Source organism: Hibiscus syriacus, unplaced genomic scaffold, assembly GCF_006381635.1.
Source record: "Hibiscus syriacus cultivar Baekdansim isolate YM2019G1 unplaced genomic scaffold, ASM638163v2 tig00112523_pilon, whole genome shotgun sequence".
In the NCBI taxonomy this organism is placed as follows: Eukaryota; Viridiplantae; Streptophyta; class Magnoliopsida; order Malvales; family Malvaceae; genus Hibiscus; species Hibiscus syriacus.
The window spans coordinates 653,978-670,045 of record NW_024063355.1 but is presented as its reverse complement, the minus strand read 5'-3'; the positions used below and the strand labels follow the sequence as shown (position 1 = coordinate 670,045).

The 16,068-nt window shown below is 39.7% G+C and overlaps 4 non-coding genes across 4 annotated transcripts; all 4 read left to right on the top strand.

Annotated features, from left to right (window-relative positions):
* The first annotated feature begins 14,729 nt into the window (after positions 1-14,729).
* Positions 14,730-14,833, top strand: LOC120181479. The gene has a single exon (XR_005521758.1). It is a non-coding gene; the product is annotated as a small nucleolar RNA Z107/R87 (small nucleolar RNA).
* Positions 14,834-14,871: 38 nt separating this feature from the next.
* On the top strand, positions 14,872-14,970 carry LOC120181477. The gene has a single exon (XR_005521756.1). It is a non-coding gene; the product is annotated as a small nucleolar RNA R30/Z108 (small nucleolar RNA).
* Positions 14,971-15,046: 76 nt separating this feature from the next.
* On the top strand, positions 15,047-15,143 carry LOC120181480. Its single transcript, XR_005521759.1, has one exon. It is a non-coding gene; the product is annotated as a small nucleolar RNA snoR31 (small nucleolar RNA).
* Positions 15,144-15,216: 73 nt separating this feature from the next.
* LOC120181478 lies at positions 15,217-15,310 on the top strand. Its single transcript, XR_005521757.1, has one exon. It is a non-coding gene; the product is annotated as a small nucleolar RNA snoR31/Z110/Z27 (small nucleolar RNA).
* Positions 15,311-16,068: the final 758 nt, after the last annotated feature.

The following is a 16,068-nucleotide window of genomic DNA, read 5'->3' as shown; positions in this document are numbered from 1 at the left end:
AATGATACACAGAATTCAAACGATAGCAAGGCCAGTTCTAAGCCTTAAAAAATACCAATAACAGAAACGGATAAAAAGTAGAAGTTATGTAAATTACTACAAAGGCAGTAAAAGAAGACAGAGATGATACACCCTAGAGATGTGACCCACACTACTCGACTATCCTAGTCTTAAGTCTCCATACTTTCCTATCAAAGGTCATGTCCTCGGTAAGGGCTAAATCCATCAAATCAGATCTCAAGCAGTCTTCCCACTTCCGCCTTGGTCGTCCTCTCCTTCTGGCACCGTCGACTGCAATCGACTCTACCCTCCTGACCACATCAGATGGTAGTCGCCTAAGGACATGCCCAAACCACCGTAGTCTTCCTTCCCTCAATTTCTCGGAAACAGGCACCACCCCCAAGGACATCCTAATAGCAGAGTTTGTTGTCATATCCCACAGAGTCCTACCGCATGTCCACCGAAGCATTCTCATTTCTGCGGCCTCTATCCTCCTTACATGATCCTTCTTGGTTGCCCAACATTCTGATCCATACAATAGTGCTGGTCTTATTGTCATTCTATAAAATTTTCCCTTAAGTTTTAGAGGCACATTCTTGTCACACAAAACTCCAGTAGCGGCCCTCCACTTTAGCCATCCCGCATTTATACGGTGTGTAACGTCATCATCTACACCCCCATCTTTATGTATCATAGACCCTAGGTACTTGAAACAATCCTTTGAGGGGAGAACGTGTCCTTCTATGCAAACTTCTACATCGTCTTCGTTTTGGTCCCTACTGAAGTTTGAACATAAATACTCTGTCTTATCAATATTGATCCTTAAACCTTTTTCTTCCAAAGCAGTCTTCCAGGTAGCCAGTCTACTATTCAACTCAGATTTTGTTTCAGCCACTAGGACAATGTCGTCAGCGAAAAGCATACACCATGGTACACCATCTGGTGTCGCACAAAAGATGTCATCCATAATCAAGGCGAAGATGTAAGGGCTAAGAGCCGACCCCTGGTGGAGTCCGATTTCCACCGGGAATGCCTCAGTGTCGCCAACTGTAGTCCTGACGTATGTAGTAGATCTACAATACATATCACGTATCGTCCGGATATAAATAGTTGGGATCCGTCTCGTTTCCAAAGTCTTCCAGATCGTATCGCGGGGAACGCTATCATAAGCCTTCTCAAGGTCAATGAACGCCATGTGAAGATCTCTAGACTTTTCCCTATATTTCTCCATAAGTCGTCGAAGTAGATGAATTGCCTCCGTGGTAGACCTGCCTGGCATAAAGCCAAATTGGTTTTCCGAAACCTTAGTAACTTGTCTCAACCTAGCCTTTATCACCCTTTCCCATAGCTTCATGGTATGGCTGAGTAGTTTAATACCTCTGTAGTTACCACAACGTTGGGGATCTCCTTTATTCTTATAGATTGGTATCACCGTGGACTCTCTCCACTCCTCTGGCATCTTGACAGTCTCTAAAATAATATTAAAGATGTTGGTCAACCACTTAACTCCCTCTTCTCCTAGGGCCAACCACACAGTGATAGGAATTTGATCAGGACCGACAGCTTTGTCCCTTCCCATCTTTCTAAGAGCCATTTTGACTTCCTCAAACCCAATCCTACTTGTAGGGCAGTCATTGGCCGATGTATGATGGTCGGATGACCCATCAACGGTACTTTCTCTACAGGGAGAGGCACCGTCATTAAATAAATCAAAGAAGTAATTACCCCAAACCCTCTTAATATCATGATCTTTCGCTATAAGAACACCATTGTTGTCCTTAATAAATCTAATGCTACCTAGATCCTTTTTCCTATTCTCCCTAGATTTTGTAAGCCTGAAGATGCCGTTTTGTCCTTCCTTGGTGTCTAATCTCTTGTACATTTCCTCGTATGCCTTATCCTTTGCTTTAGCCACCGTTTTCTTGGCTTCCCGCTTTGCCTCCTTGTATCTTTGTTTAGCTCTCGACCTTTCTTCGTCGTCATTGCTTTGTAGAAACTCCTTGAAGTAAGTTTGCTTTGTCTTCACCTTAGTTTGAACTTCGTCGTTCCACCACCACGATTCTTTATGTTCCTTGGCCTTCCCTGTGGACAACCCCAGGGTGTTTTTGCCCACCTCTCTGATGGAATTTGCCATATTTTTCCATAACAAATCTGCATTATTTGAGTTTGTAGTTCCAAAACCTGTATTAGACAAAACCTTACTCCTAAAGTCATCAGTTGTCGCTCCATGTAACTTCTTCCAAAGGATCCTAGGTTTACCCAGTTTAGCCCTCCTATGAGTGTTCTGCCCGTGCGGAACGCAGAACACCAAAACCAACAATTTGTGTTGCGATGCACATGCCTCTTCAGGGGACACCTTACAGTCAATACAAGCCCATCGATCCCGATTTCGAACCAGGATGTAGTCGATTTGGGTACAATGTCCCCCGCTATGAAACGTAATCAAGTTCGCATATCTCTTATTAAATAAGGAGTTAGTGATCACCAAATCGTGAGCAGTAGCAAATTCAAGCAACGTACGCCCCTCATCGTTCCTGCTACCATAACCGAAACCCCCATGAACACCGTCATACCCGTCGGTTGCACTACCTATATGGCCATTGAAGTCTCCCCCTATGAAAACTCTTTGGTCCTCCGGAATGCTCCTAAGTACATCATCTAACTGATCCCAGAAGCAACGTTTCTCCCCCTCCCCTAGGCCAACATGTGGGGCGTACACTGAAAGGACATTCACCACTTTCTCTTCTATAATAACCTTAATCATCATGATACTATCCCGGTATCTACAAACTTCAACTACATTTTCCTTGAGCCTAGAGGAAACCAAGATACCCACCCCATTTCTAGCGTTATCTACGCCTGAATACCACAACTTGTACCCATTACACTCTCTGGCGCGAGCCCCTTTCCACCTAGTCTCCTGAATACAAGAAAAATCTATTTTCCTATTATTAAGTGCGTCGGACAGCTCCAGAAGCCTAGCATTTAATGTGCCTACATTCAACGAGCACACTCTAAGTCTAGTCTCCTTGTCACCACTCTGTCGAGCCCTCCCCCTATATGCCCCATGGGCTCTAAAAGAAGGACATGACCTCAAGAAATCATCTATAGTCGAAGCTATGAGAAACTATAAAAAATGAATCCAAAGAAGACAGAAGATGCACCAATAAAACGCTAGAGAATTTAGGGGGTACTAAAAAGCCTAGTTGGTTACTAAGTAGGATTTTAATTTATTACTAGTTGGTTACTATTGTTATTATTATTACTAAAAGCCTAGTGTTAAAAGGGGAGGAAATAGAATAAAAATGATTTTTATCTTCAGATAAAAAATGATACTACTAATTAGAAAATTAAGCACTACGCAATAACTAGCCCGTAGGTTAAGAAAGAAGAAAGATTAAGAAAACAAATAAGAATACTTAGCTGGATGAAGATAATAGCAGACTGGAAAACAAAGAGCAGAAGTTAAGTTAATTCCAACAAAATCTAATCAAATAATTTTGAGGTATTTACTGTTTCAGAGAGTAAAATAGACCAAATCCAGTAACAGAAACTATAAGTTGACAAAACCAGTGAAGATGAACATCAAACCCAGAAAATTTTACAGAGAAAATGATAATAAGCAAGCATATATATCACTATTGAGGTATTCACTGTTCTTGAGATTTTAAACAGACCAAACCCAGGGGAAAAAACTCTAAACTACAATCTGAAGATGAAGATGAACATCGAATCAAACCCAGAAAAATAAATAAACCAAAAACCTCTAAAATCTGAAGCGAAAAGGAGATGGAAACAAAGCTAAAAAGGTTGCTAGGGTATTTAGCACAAAATTTAGTCTTTGGTAATCAAAGAGCCTCTAACTACCAAAAAGTAAAGCTAATTGATGATTCTAAATATACAGTTCGGATTAAACTTCAAGAAAATCACAGATTGAATTTAACGGAAACTATAAACAAAGTTAAAACAAAATCAGAAATTGAAGTGAAAAGAGTCAAAATCACAGTCAAGATTTAAGGCTTTATGGATCTCAAAACAAACCAAGAGAGATTAAAGAATAAAATGAGGAAAGCAGCAGAATCGAATATAATTCAAGAATTCAAGAATCCATATCACAAAGCTATCAACAAATTAACTCTAAAACTAAAACTAACCAAAACCAGCAGAAACATTAGATTGCAAGATAAATCAAGGTAAACCCAGAGGTAAAAAGGGAAAATCTGAAATACCCACAGAGGGATTATGAGCAAACAAACCGATTCAGATCAGAACCTTTGGAGAACTGAAAAATATATCAAGATAAAGAGGAAGGAAAGCAATACAGGGGAAGGAAGAGAGATCTGGTGAGGCCAAGCTGGACAGTCTGTCTGAACGGGGTGTGTAAATCCGGCAGCAAGAGAAGAAATTCATATATACCTAAAAACCAGAAGCAATGAGCAAACAGAAGCAAACGGCAACAAAGCCAAAGCTCACCGGAAGCTGCTAATTTGAGTCACTTACCAACCTCGGTTCAAATTTTTGAACGGTGGAGAGCTCGATTCCAACTCGACCGAATCTTTGACCGCTCCACCTCCCACACGCGCCGTCGCCTACAGAGATAAGGACGACACCGTCAGACTCGAAACGACAACAGGAACACGATGGTGCGGGAGGTGTCGAAAACCGATCAACGATCGGAGATGAATTTAAGATTTTCCAGGCGGTGGTGCTAAAAAAACATCGAGACTTTGACTCGAAATTCACGTCGTTTGGCAGCGCTTCGCTATAATTGGTTTACTGGGTTTTGATCACGGGTCGAAGATGAACATAACGGTGGTTTTAATTTTACGATTGAAGCTCGGACGGCATTTGAATTGAGCTTGAAAGAAGGGTGCGGGAGAGTAAAGTTTTGCAATTGTTTTCTGGTATGAAACTAGAAAACACATTGCACATATTTATGATTATAAGCTGCCGACACTCTTTGGCAAAATTGGGGGATTGGTCCCTAAATTTCTTTTACTTCTAAAATGGACTACAAGATTTGCAAACTTTTTAATTAGTCACCAAATTTCACCAAATTTCAACGATTTAATGATTTTTTCTCTCTCTCGGGTTGTTACAATTCTTCCCCTCTACAAGAAATTTCGTCCTCGAAATTTACCTTATGAGAATAGTTGAGGAAACTGAGCTTCCATTGACTCCATTATCTCCCAAGTAGCTTCAGATGGGCTTCGGTTACTCCATTGAACTTTTACCATCGGGATACGTCTATTCCGAAGAACTCGCTCATCACTTTCCAAGATCTGAATGGGCTCCTCCTCATATGACAAATTAGGTCTTAGCTCTACCTCTTCAACCTGAATGATGTGACCCGGATCTGGACGGTATCGCCTCAACATTGATACATGAAAGACATCATGAATACGATTGAGCTCAGGAGGCAACTCAAGCTGATATGCAACATGTCATATCCTCTTCAAAATACAAAATGGTCCAATAAATCTTGGGCTCAATTTACCCTTACGCCCGAATCTCAATACTTTCTTCCAGGGTGATACTTTTAAAAAGACATGATCTCCAACTTCAAACTGAATATATTTCCTCGTTTGATCTGTATAAGACTTTTGTCTATCAAATGCCTCTTTCAGACGGTCACGAATCAATTTGATTGTGTCCTCCGTCTCGCGTATTAACTCAGGTCCCAAAGTCTTCCGATCACGCAACTCAGTCCAACATATCGGAGTGCGATATTTACGCCCATAGAGTGCTTCGTAGGGTGCCATACGAATGCTGGTCTGATAACTGTTATTGTAAGCAAATTCAGCCAACGACAAAAAGTTCTCCCAGCTACCATGAAAATCAATTACGCAACCCCTCAACATATCCTCCAGAATCTGAATCACCCTCTCCGATTGGCCATCAGTTTGTGGATGAAATGATGTACTATAATCCAATCTTGTTCCCAAAGCTGTATGTAGCGCCTTCCAAAATCTCGAAGTAAATCTCGGATCTCAATCAGAAATAATAGACAATGGAACACCATGCAATCTAACAATCTCCGAAATATACAATCTCGCCAGCTTGTCCAAAGTATAATTTAACCGCACAGGAATGAAGTGAGCTGACTTTGTAAGTCTGTCCATAATCACCCACACTGAATCTTTTTTCGAAGGAGTCATAGGTAATCCGGTAACAAAATCCATAGTAATACGCTCCCATTTTCATTCAGGAATCTTAAGTGGTTGTAATAAACCTGATGGATGTTGATGCTCTACTTTAACTTGCTGACAAGTCAAACACCTAGCCACAAAATCCGAGATGTCCTTTATGCCGACCCAATTATACCACTCTCTCAAATTCTGGTACATCTTATCTCCACCGGCGTGCATAACATATGGACTACTGTGAGCCTCATTAAGAATAATCTACCTCAACTCAGCATCATCAGGCACACAATATCGACCCTTAAAGCATAAAACTTCATCCTGATCAAGGGCGTAATCTGAGCTTGTCCCCTGCTCTACTTGCTCAAAGATGGATAGCAAGGAGCTATCAAGGGGCTGCTTAACTTTAATTTCATCGACCAAAGTCGACTTAACTTGTAATTCTGCTAACAAAGTGCCATTGTCATATAAATTCATCCTAGCCATTAAAGACCTCAATTCCGATACCGCCTTTCGACTCAAAGCATCCGCCACAATGTTAGTTTTATCAGGGTGATAATCAATCACACAATCATAATCCTTTAGAAGCTCTAGCCAGCGCCGTTGTCTCAAATTAAGCTCCTTCTGGGTCAGAAGATACTTTAAGCTCTTATGATCAGTGAAAATGTAACAATTCTCTTCATAAAGATAGTGTCTCCAAATCATCAAGGCAAAAATCACTGCTGCTAACTCCAAATCATGAGTAGGATAATTACACTCATGCGGTCGCAGTTGACGGGACGCATAAGCCACCACCTTACTTTCCTGCATTAGAACACATCCAAGTCCTGAATGTGAAGCATCACTATACACTGTAAAATCTTTCCCGGACTCTGGTTGAATCAACACTGGTGCTTGAGTCAAAACCGCCTTTAATTTCTCAAAGCTCTCCTGTTGTGCCTCGCCCCAATCAAACGTCACGTTCTTCCTTAACAGCTTTGTCAAAAGAGCAGCAATGATCGAGAAGCCCTCGACAAAACGTCGATAATATCCAGCCAAGCCCAAAAAACTACGGATCTCAAAGACATTCTTGGGTTGTTTCCAATTCACAATAGCTTCGATCTTGCTTGGATCGACCTGAATACCTCGAGCAGAAATAATGTGCCCCAAAAACGACACTTCTTGAAGCCAAAACTCACACTTGCTTAGTTTGGCATATAGTCGATGCTCTCTCAATGTCCGCAGAACAATCTTCAAATGCTCGTCATGCTCTGCTTCCGTTCGAGAATATACCAGAATATCATCAATAAAGACAACCACAAATTGATCCAAATATGACCAGAACACACGATTCATCAAATCCATAAAAGCTGCGGGAGCGTTCGTCAAACCAAAAGACATTACTAAGAATTCATAATGACCATATCTAGTGCGAATGGCTGTTTTTTCAACATCGGACCCCTTAATTTTCAATTAATAATACCCCGAACGAAGATCAATCTTAGAGAATACAGTAGCTCCTCGTAACTGATCAAATAAGTCATCAATCCTGGGTAATGGGTACTTATTCTTGACCGTCATCTTGTTCAACTTCTGATAGTCAATACATAGCCTTAGCGACCCATCATTCTTTTTCACAAACAAAACTGGAGCTCCCCAGTGTGAGGTACTATGCCGAATAAATCCTCGATCGAATAATTCTTGCAATTGGACCTTCAACTCCTTAAGTTCCTTTGGAGCCATGCGATAAGGTACCATAGAAATAGGTGAAGATCCCAGATAAGTCTCAATCTCGAACTCTACCTCTTTATTAGGAGGTAACCCAAGCAACTCCTCCGGAAAAACATCAGAAAACTCGCTAACTATACGAATCTCCTCGATCGTGGACAAGGAACCTTTAGTGTTCGGATACAGGCAATGAAAGTCTCATACCCCTTCATGTTCATACGATCAATTTCCATAGTTGAAACAATATTGGAGAGATAGCCACGCCGTTCACCAATTAGCACAATAGTCCGACCATCTGAAGTCTTCAGAGTAGCACGCTTGTATTCACAATCCAAATTTACCTTGTGTTTATTCAACCAATCCATCCCAAGAATTAGATCGAACTCCTCTAAAGGAAGTTCCATAAGATCAGCGAGAAAAATTTCTCCATGAACCTCCAGTGGACAACGCCGAAGTACTTTATTCACTAACACTGATTATCCTACTGGACTCGTAACCGTAACCGTATTATCAGTGTTCTCAATCAGAATCTGAAGGTTTCAAGATACTGAACTCGATATATAGGAGTGTGTCGAACCATTTTCCAGTAATGCAAAGTATGGAATAGAATAAATAGTAAATGTACCTGCAATAACCTCAGGCTCATCTCTATCATCCCGACGTCTGGTGGCATAAATCAAATCTGGTTGTCTAGCCTCTGAAACTGCATGCTCTCGACTCTGCTGGGGTCGAGCTCTACTATCGGCTCTGGATACTGATCCATAAGGCTTTCCCTGATTACGACCTCTAGTTGGGGTCAGTACTGAAGTCTGAGAACGCATAGGAGTCTGGGTAGCGGTCCGCTCTGACGAAGCTAATTGTGGACAATCCATCCGAAAATGATCACTGGATCCACACTGATAGCATACTCTCATTTTCTTACGACACTCTCCTGTGTGTCGTTTACCACAATACTCACAAAGGGGTCCATGAGGCCACAATGAAGAACCACCTCGACTGACAACTGAGGATGAATATGGTGCAGGCCTAGAACTGGTATTTCTTCTCAAATGACCCGAAGTACGAGTCTTCTTTCCAGGACGTGCGGATAGCTCGTTTGGGCCAGAAAATCTCCCAGGCCGCTCTCGATCAACACGGTCTCTTGCTGGATCCAAGGTCTCTACCTCCTCAGCATCATTCGCTCTGTCTACCAGCACATCAAAAATCTCATTCTGATGGGTCACAACCTGCCTACGCAGCTCGTATATGAGTCCAAGGGCAAATTTACGACATCGATCTCTCTCGGTAGGTACCATACTGACTCCATACTTTAGCAACTTTAAGAACTCGATCTCATACTCAGAAACGGTCATGTCTCCTTGAACCAGGTCCTGGAACTGCTTTCGTCTCTGAGCTAAATAGCGCTCTCCCAGAAAATGGCTCCGAAAACGCTCCTTAAAGAAACCCCAGGTCAAACGATCAACCGAAACACTACTGACCACTGACTCCCACCAGGTGTGAGCATTGCCATCTAACATCGCAACTGCACCCAGATATCTCTTAGTTGGGTCCAAACCCAACTGATCCATGCGTCTCTCAGTATCCTGGAGCCAATCTTCAGCTTCAGTAGGAGCTCCACCAATCTGTCCCCCAAAAGTTCTGACTCCATTGACAATTAGAGTCTGCAAAATAGGAACCTCGGATACAACACCAACAACACTTATCGCTCCCTGTATCAACTGTAGAAATTTTCTGCCAAAATTCTCATCCAAAGCAACTTCGGTAGACTCAGACTCAATATCGGTCGCTCCTATGATCGGTGTAGTCATGCCAGTAGCAGCAGTATGAGGCAAATTCGTCGGGGTCGTAGGAGCAGGATCACCTGTCGGAGGTGGGGGATCTACTCGAATCTCATCGATTGGGTCCACAAATCTAGCCATTCGACCTCGTCCACGGCTAGTTCGACGTCCACGTCTAGCACTCATTTTGGTAGATCTCTAGTTTACTACAGAAGGTAAAACTTAAGGTTAGATAAGCACTTAGAGTCTCAAACACAATTAAAATCGTAAAAACTTTGAGACATGGCCTTAACAACAAGTTTTGTAAAGTATTTCAAAACCGTACTTTAAATTTGGACTCATACACATTTTCTGAAACCCTTATTTGATCAATGTAAAATCAAATTATAAATACATTTATAAAAGGATATAATAAATTACGATAAAACCTAACTCATGAATATAAAACTAAATAGTTAAAAATTTAATTTTTAAAACATGTCGTAGAATTTGGATCACTATAAACCAATTATCAACAGCGGAATAATATTCATTTCTGAAACAAATACTTCAAATAAAGGCCCATGATACCAAAATAAAGGCCCATGCTACCAAAATAAAGTCAACTTGAAATATAAAAGCATTACAAATAGATGTACTTCAAGATATATGTTGATTCTCCAAGTGCTCGATCTGGGGTATCTAACCAACAGTATCTGAAAGGGGAAAAAACATTTTTGAAAAGTGAGCTAGGCTCAGTGTGTCCCAATAGTACAATAAAATCATAGTAGGTACAATAACCGAGTAATAGTTCAGTAAATCATCATAAAATCATAATGAAGTTTAACTTTTGAAACTTATAGTTTAAATCCCTTCTCCTGTACACCAACCGCAGTTCCCCAGAACTGCGTCCGTAGGGTTACCTTAAGCACACAGCAAAAAGGAAGCCTACCTAAGGATAAGCTTTTGGGCATGTATCCTTAGGTCCGTAGGGCTTACTCTAAGCACAAAGCAAAGAGGGCCAACCTAATAGAGCATCTTGGGGCTCGTAAGCCAACCCAATAGTCCATTAAGTCCGTAAGGTTTACCAGCTTGATCAGAGCTATACCTCCGTAATTCAATCCAACCCAAAATCAGTATTTCAAAAATACTATTTATGCAGTAAGCATAATTTCCATAAATCAGTAAACATCGTTATCATATATTAATGAAAACCAATAGTCATATATCAGTCATTGTCCATAAACCATCAATAAACAATAAATCATAGCTTTCAATGTACCATATTTCAAAACAGATAAAATAATTAAATAATACTTAGGGAACACACCTCGATAATAGGATCAAACTGTAGATCTACTGAGTACTGGCCTCGCCACGTTATGCTACAGTTTTCGAACCTAATTCATAATAACACTACATTACTAGAGGGTAACATAATCAATTTCTAAAATTATAAGATTTACAGGTCTTACGGGTGAATACTGGCACTCGTGGTTTAACTGATCTAGAAGAGCTGGGTCGAGCTGTCGAACGATCCGGAGAGTCTCTTGTACCTTCAAACAATAATAATTTATTAACCCCAAGTCTTACTTAATTGATCAAAGCTAAAATTCTTAAGTATATAAGCATTTTTCGAGTTTGACTATTAATTTGGAGGATTTCAAGTCTGAATTTGACCAAACGAATTGCGGAATCGGAATCAGGACGTCGAAAAACATAAAGTATGACTTTTTGAAAATTCAAATTCTTGGTCAAAATCAAAGTCAACGGGTTTGACTGATGATTTGGAGGCCTTCGGGTTCGAATTTGGTGAAACGGACTTCGGAAACGGATTCGGCACGTCGAAAAATGTCAGAATAGATATACTCGAACAAAATCAAAGGTCGTTTAAAGCTAGTCAAAGTTATGGTCAAAGGGGTTCAATAGTCCACATTCGAAAATTTCCAAAATATCACCTTTTTTTCAAAATAATTCTCAGAATGTCACATTTTTTAAAACATTTCCTAGAATGTCACCTTTTTCAAAATATTTCCCAGAATATCACTGGGTCGGGTCGGGTCGGGTCAGACCGGTCAAACCGATTCAGACCAGTCAAACCGATTCAGACCGGTTTGGACCGGTCAAGCCGGTCAACATGAAATCAACCAGTTCGAAGCTCCCCCACGCGCAGGGACGGCGCGTGAGGCGTCGTCTGGTCTCCAATAATTCATGAAAAAAATTCTAAAAATTCTTTTAAGCGATTTTGGGTCACTTACCAACCTCGGTTCAAATTTTTGAACGAAGGAGAGCTCGATTCCAACTCGGCCAAATCTTTGACCGCTTCACCTCCCACACGCGCCGCCGCCTACAGAGACAAGGACGTCACCGTCAGACTCGGAACGACAACAGGAACACGATAGTGCGGGAGGTGTCGAAAACCGATCAACGATCGGAGATGAATTTAAGATTTTCCCAGCGGTGGTGCTAAAAAAACATAGAGACTTTGACTCGAAATTCACGTCGTTTGGCAGCGCTTCGCTATAATTGGTTTACTGGGTTTTGATCACGGGTCGAAGATGAACATGACGGTGGTTTTAATTTTACAATTGGAGCTCGGACGGCGTCAGAATTGAGCTTGAAGGAAGGGTGCGGGAGAGTAAAGTTTTGCAATTGTTTTCTGGTATGATTATAAGCTGCCGACACTCTTTGGAAAAATTGGGGGATTGATCCCTGAATTTCTTTTACTTCTAAAATGGATTACAAGTTTTGCAAACTTTTTAATTAGTCACCAAATTTCACCAAATTACATCGATTTAATGATTTTTTTCTCTCTCGGGTTGTTACATTATTATTTCTTGCTTTTACTCCAAGCGCCATCACCTGCGGTGTTCCCTCCGGACGCCGCCTGCGCCGCCTTCTTTGACCTGTACTATTATGCTTGTCAGAAATGAGGCTTCGGCATTATTGAAGAAGTCCCTGCCGCTGACTCAACGAGATCCCGTTGCTTCTTTGCATGTTTAGTCATCCCACCGATAGAGTAAGACTTAATCATGGTTCGATATTTTCAGATTTACATCCTTTCTGCTTAATCATTTCAAGCACTCCCTTCATCTCTGCAAAACATCCCATCCTGCCATAAGCATCCACCAGACAGTTGAAAAAACACAATGTCCAACGTTACATCAGAATTCTCAACGAATCGTATCCAGCTTGACCATAAACACTTACTAGGGAGCAAAGGGTGACACAACTAGGTTTAGTTCTTTCCTACCGCATTAGCCTAAACAAATACTCCATTTGTTTACATCCTTAACCTGCATTCATTTCCAAATATAAATTAAGGAGGTAACATGCTTATGTTTAACCGTTACTGTTCGGAAGAGTAAAAAAATTATTTATTTTAAAATCTCTTAATTTAACGTTTATTTTCATACTATTTAACTACTCAAAATCATGATGTAATATTTTAATTTCTAATTTACACTTGATCTTACTCAATATCTAGGTAGTTTAATACTATTTCATATAATAATTTAAAACTTCCTAATTTAAAATTTAACTGATTTATCTTTATAACATAAAATTTTAATACACTCATACGTAGCTACTTAGTATCATATCATATTTTGAGCTTTCCTTATTACATTTCTTATACTATATTATTTCCCATTTGAGCACGTTTTTTATAATTTTCTTTTTCTAACACTATATATAAAATATCTATAATCAGACTTGTTTAAAAATAAATTTCTCTTGGTTGTTGTCTACTACCACACGACCACTCGCTGACAACAACTTTTATTATATTATCATCATTACATAGATATACATAACATTCATATGTCAATTCAAACCAATATAACTTCTTGTATATAAACCATTCAATGTAATTTACACTATTATATTTTTATATAATATAATAATTAAAATTGTATCGTTTTTTTTCCCATACGTACTCTTTTTTTGTACTAATCCTTTCACTATACAATTCTTTTTCATGTATCATTTCTTTCACCGTATTGTTTTTTAGTAGTCTGGACGTTGCTCGACTACTAAAAAAACAAGATGCCACATCAAGGTAGATCCTTGATTCTTCTACATATCCGAGAACTAGAAGACAGAAACTAGAGTATACGATTCAAACATGTGCCCCATAACGGCAACCGTGTGGCCGGCCTCCTGGCCAAGCATGCGTCACCCGCAGACCTGGAGATTCACCGATTAAGCAACCCATTACCAGAAGAAGCAAGCCTGCTCATTGGTGATAAATCCTTATCATAGCTTAGGATAGAAAGCTTTCTTTACTTACCAAAAAAGGGGACTGAAGTAATGGACCCAATAATTCAAATTTCGATTTCAAGAAAGTGGAGAAATGGTAAATATGTAGAAGCAAACCAGAAAACGAGAATTAATTTATCTCTTCTCAATTGACATTGGATCAGCATAGCATGTTCTAGCAATCCAGTACTGCCAATGAGGCAATGACAATGTATGCATGGCATGGGCTCTACTAAACCTTAATTAGTTCCATTCTTTGCATACATTTGAAATTAAGTTTAATCCCTCCTTCCACCAAGCCCTTTGTTATTCATCAACCTTTGATCATATTGAAATGGATTCGAGTTTGTTCGAGTCTGCTCCGACCGAAAATGTCGACGATTTAAACAAGTTACTAAGAGTAAATCCTCTGATCCTGCACACCATCTCACTTTTATTATGGTGGAAATCCCTTGCACATTGCCTCAGCTGTAGAGTAAATACTATTATTAATTCAAAAGGAGGATAATATCGTTTAAAGAGGCCCTATGAATATTGAGCGTTGTTGTATATCATCAAGCCCAAATAAGCAAAGGAGAGAATTCGGGCCGGAATAAGGACTTGTGGCTTCAGCGATCTCACTGATTTTTAGGGTTAGGTTGTTATCCTCATTCTTTTACCAAAACCCTAATTTTTATCCATATAAATACATAACCACCAGACTATCCTTTCGTTGCAGCTTTGTTAGTATTACTGTGCAGTACCCTATCTTTGATCTACACTTTAGTTCTTCCTCTCTGAAGAATCTTTTTTCCCCCAATTTTCGATTGCTTTTGTTTTTTTTTCTTCTTCTGCTCTCATCGGAGAAGTTAATCGTAGGGAAGATCGCAGTGATGACCTCATAAAATTCAAGCTCAACAGACCGGAATGCAGATTTCTCTTATTTGAGAACTTTGCGTGTCGATAACCCCGCTGAACTGAGCGATCTTTTTCTCTTTTCTGATTTTTTTTGAAAACGTGAAATCTGAGTTTGCGATGAGGATTCACAGCTCCCTCTTCCGATTAATGTTGAAGAAATCGGCTGGCAGAATCGAACCTATAACTTTATAGCCGCTACTGAGCAATCTCTTGATTTTTTTTCATGTTTTAAAAAATCTAAAGAATTTTCTCATCATTTTTTAAGAGCTTAATGTTTTCTAGTGGATGCTGATGGGTAAAAGATGCTTATATAATCCAACACTTGACCTGAGATAGTTCACTATCGAGTGATGTTTAATTCATTTTCTTCTGAATCTACCTTAAGTTATTCAATTGTATAAATTCGACTGTTTATGGTTTGATTGCGCTTAAGAATTTTGCAGGCTTGCGGAATCATCAGATGATGAAATTGGAAAATCTTAGGACACCTTCCTACATAGCTTTAAAAGCTATGGATGAGAAGAACATTTCCTTTCTGATGATGATCCGTCTACAAATTATTTTTTATTTACAACATTGTGTGAAATTTTAAGAACATTGTATAACATAATTAAATATTCAAAAATAACACTCGATGTGCACATGGGACCAAACGAATCCATATTTTCTCCTAAACATCTGAATCTTGAAAAATTTCTAATCATTCTAGACCTGAAATGGATCAAACGTTTGGATTTACAATGATAATTGGTATGATTGAAGTTTTTGAGCATCAGGTTTGATGAATATTATGCAAAAGTGAATCAGCATTGATTGGATGATATTGAAGGAATTGACCTATATGGAGGATGCTTGATTTGAGGTAACGATGCCGTCTGAAAATGTTGTTACATTATCGAAATACCTACAACACTTTGTGAGGATTTGCTTTCAAAACAATACCCTTGTTCCGTGTTGTTCGCATCACCCTGCTTCCATTACTTCTGTCTTGAAAAGCCCTTGCAATTGATTTCCATTCTTCGATGCTCCATATGATGCTCAAGACTACCAAATGCTACTGCATTCTTTGGCGTTCATTGAGGATTATTCTTCTTACAATGTTTCCAATTTCCTTCTTGTTGATACCACTTGCTTTATAAGTGTCTCTAGTATGTCTTTAGTACTCAAGTCCTGTGTCACATAATCCCATGCGGACTACTGAAATTCCATGTCATTGGTTAAGGTTGGGACAAGATTTGTCACAGGCTTAGCTATATCATTGTCTATGCCGATGATATCCGCCATGAGGAGATGATCTTCTCAGC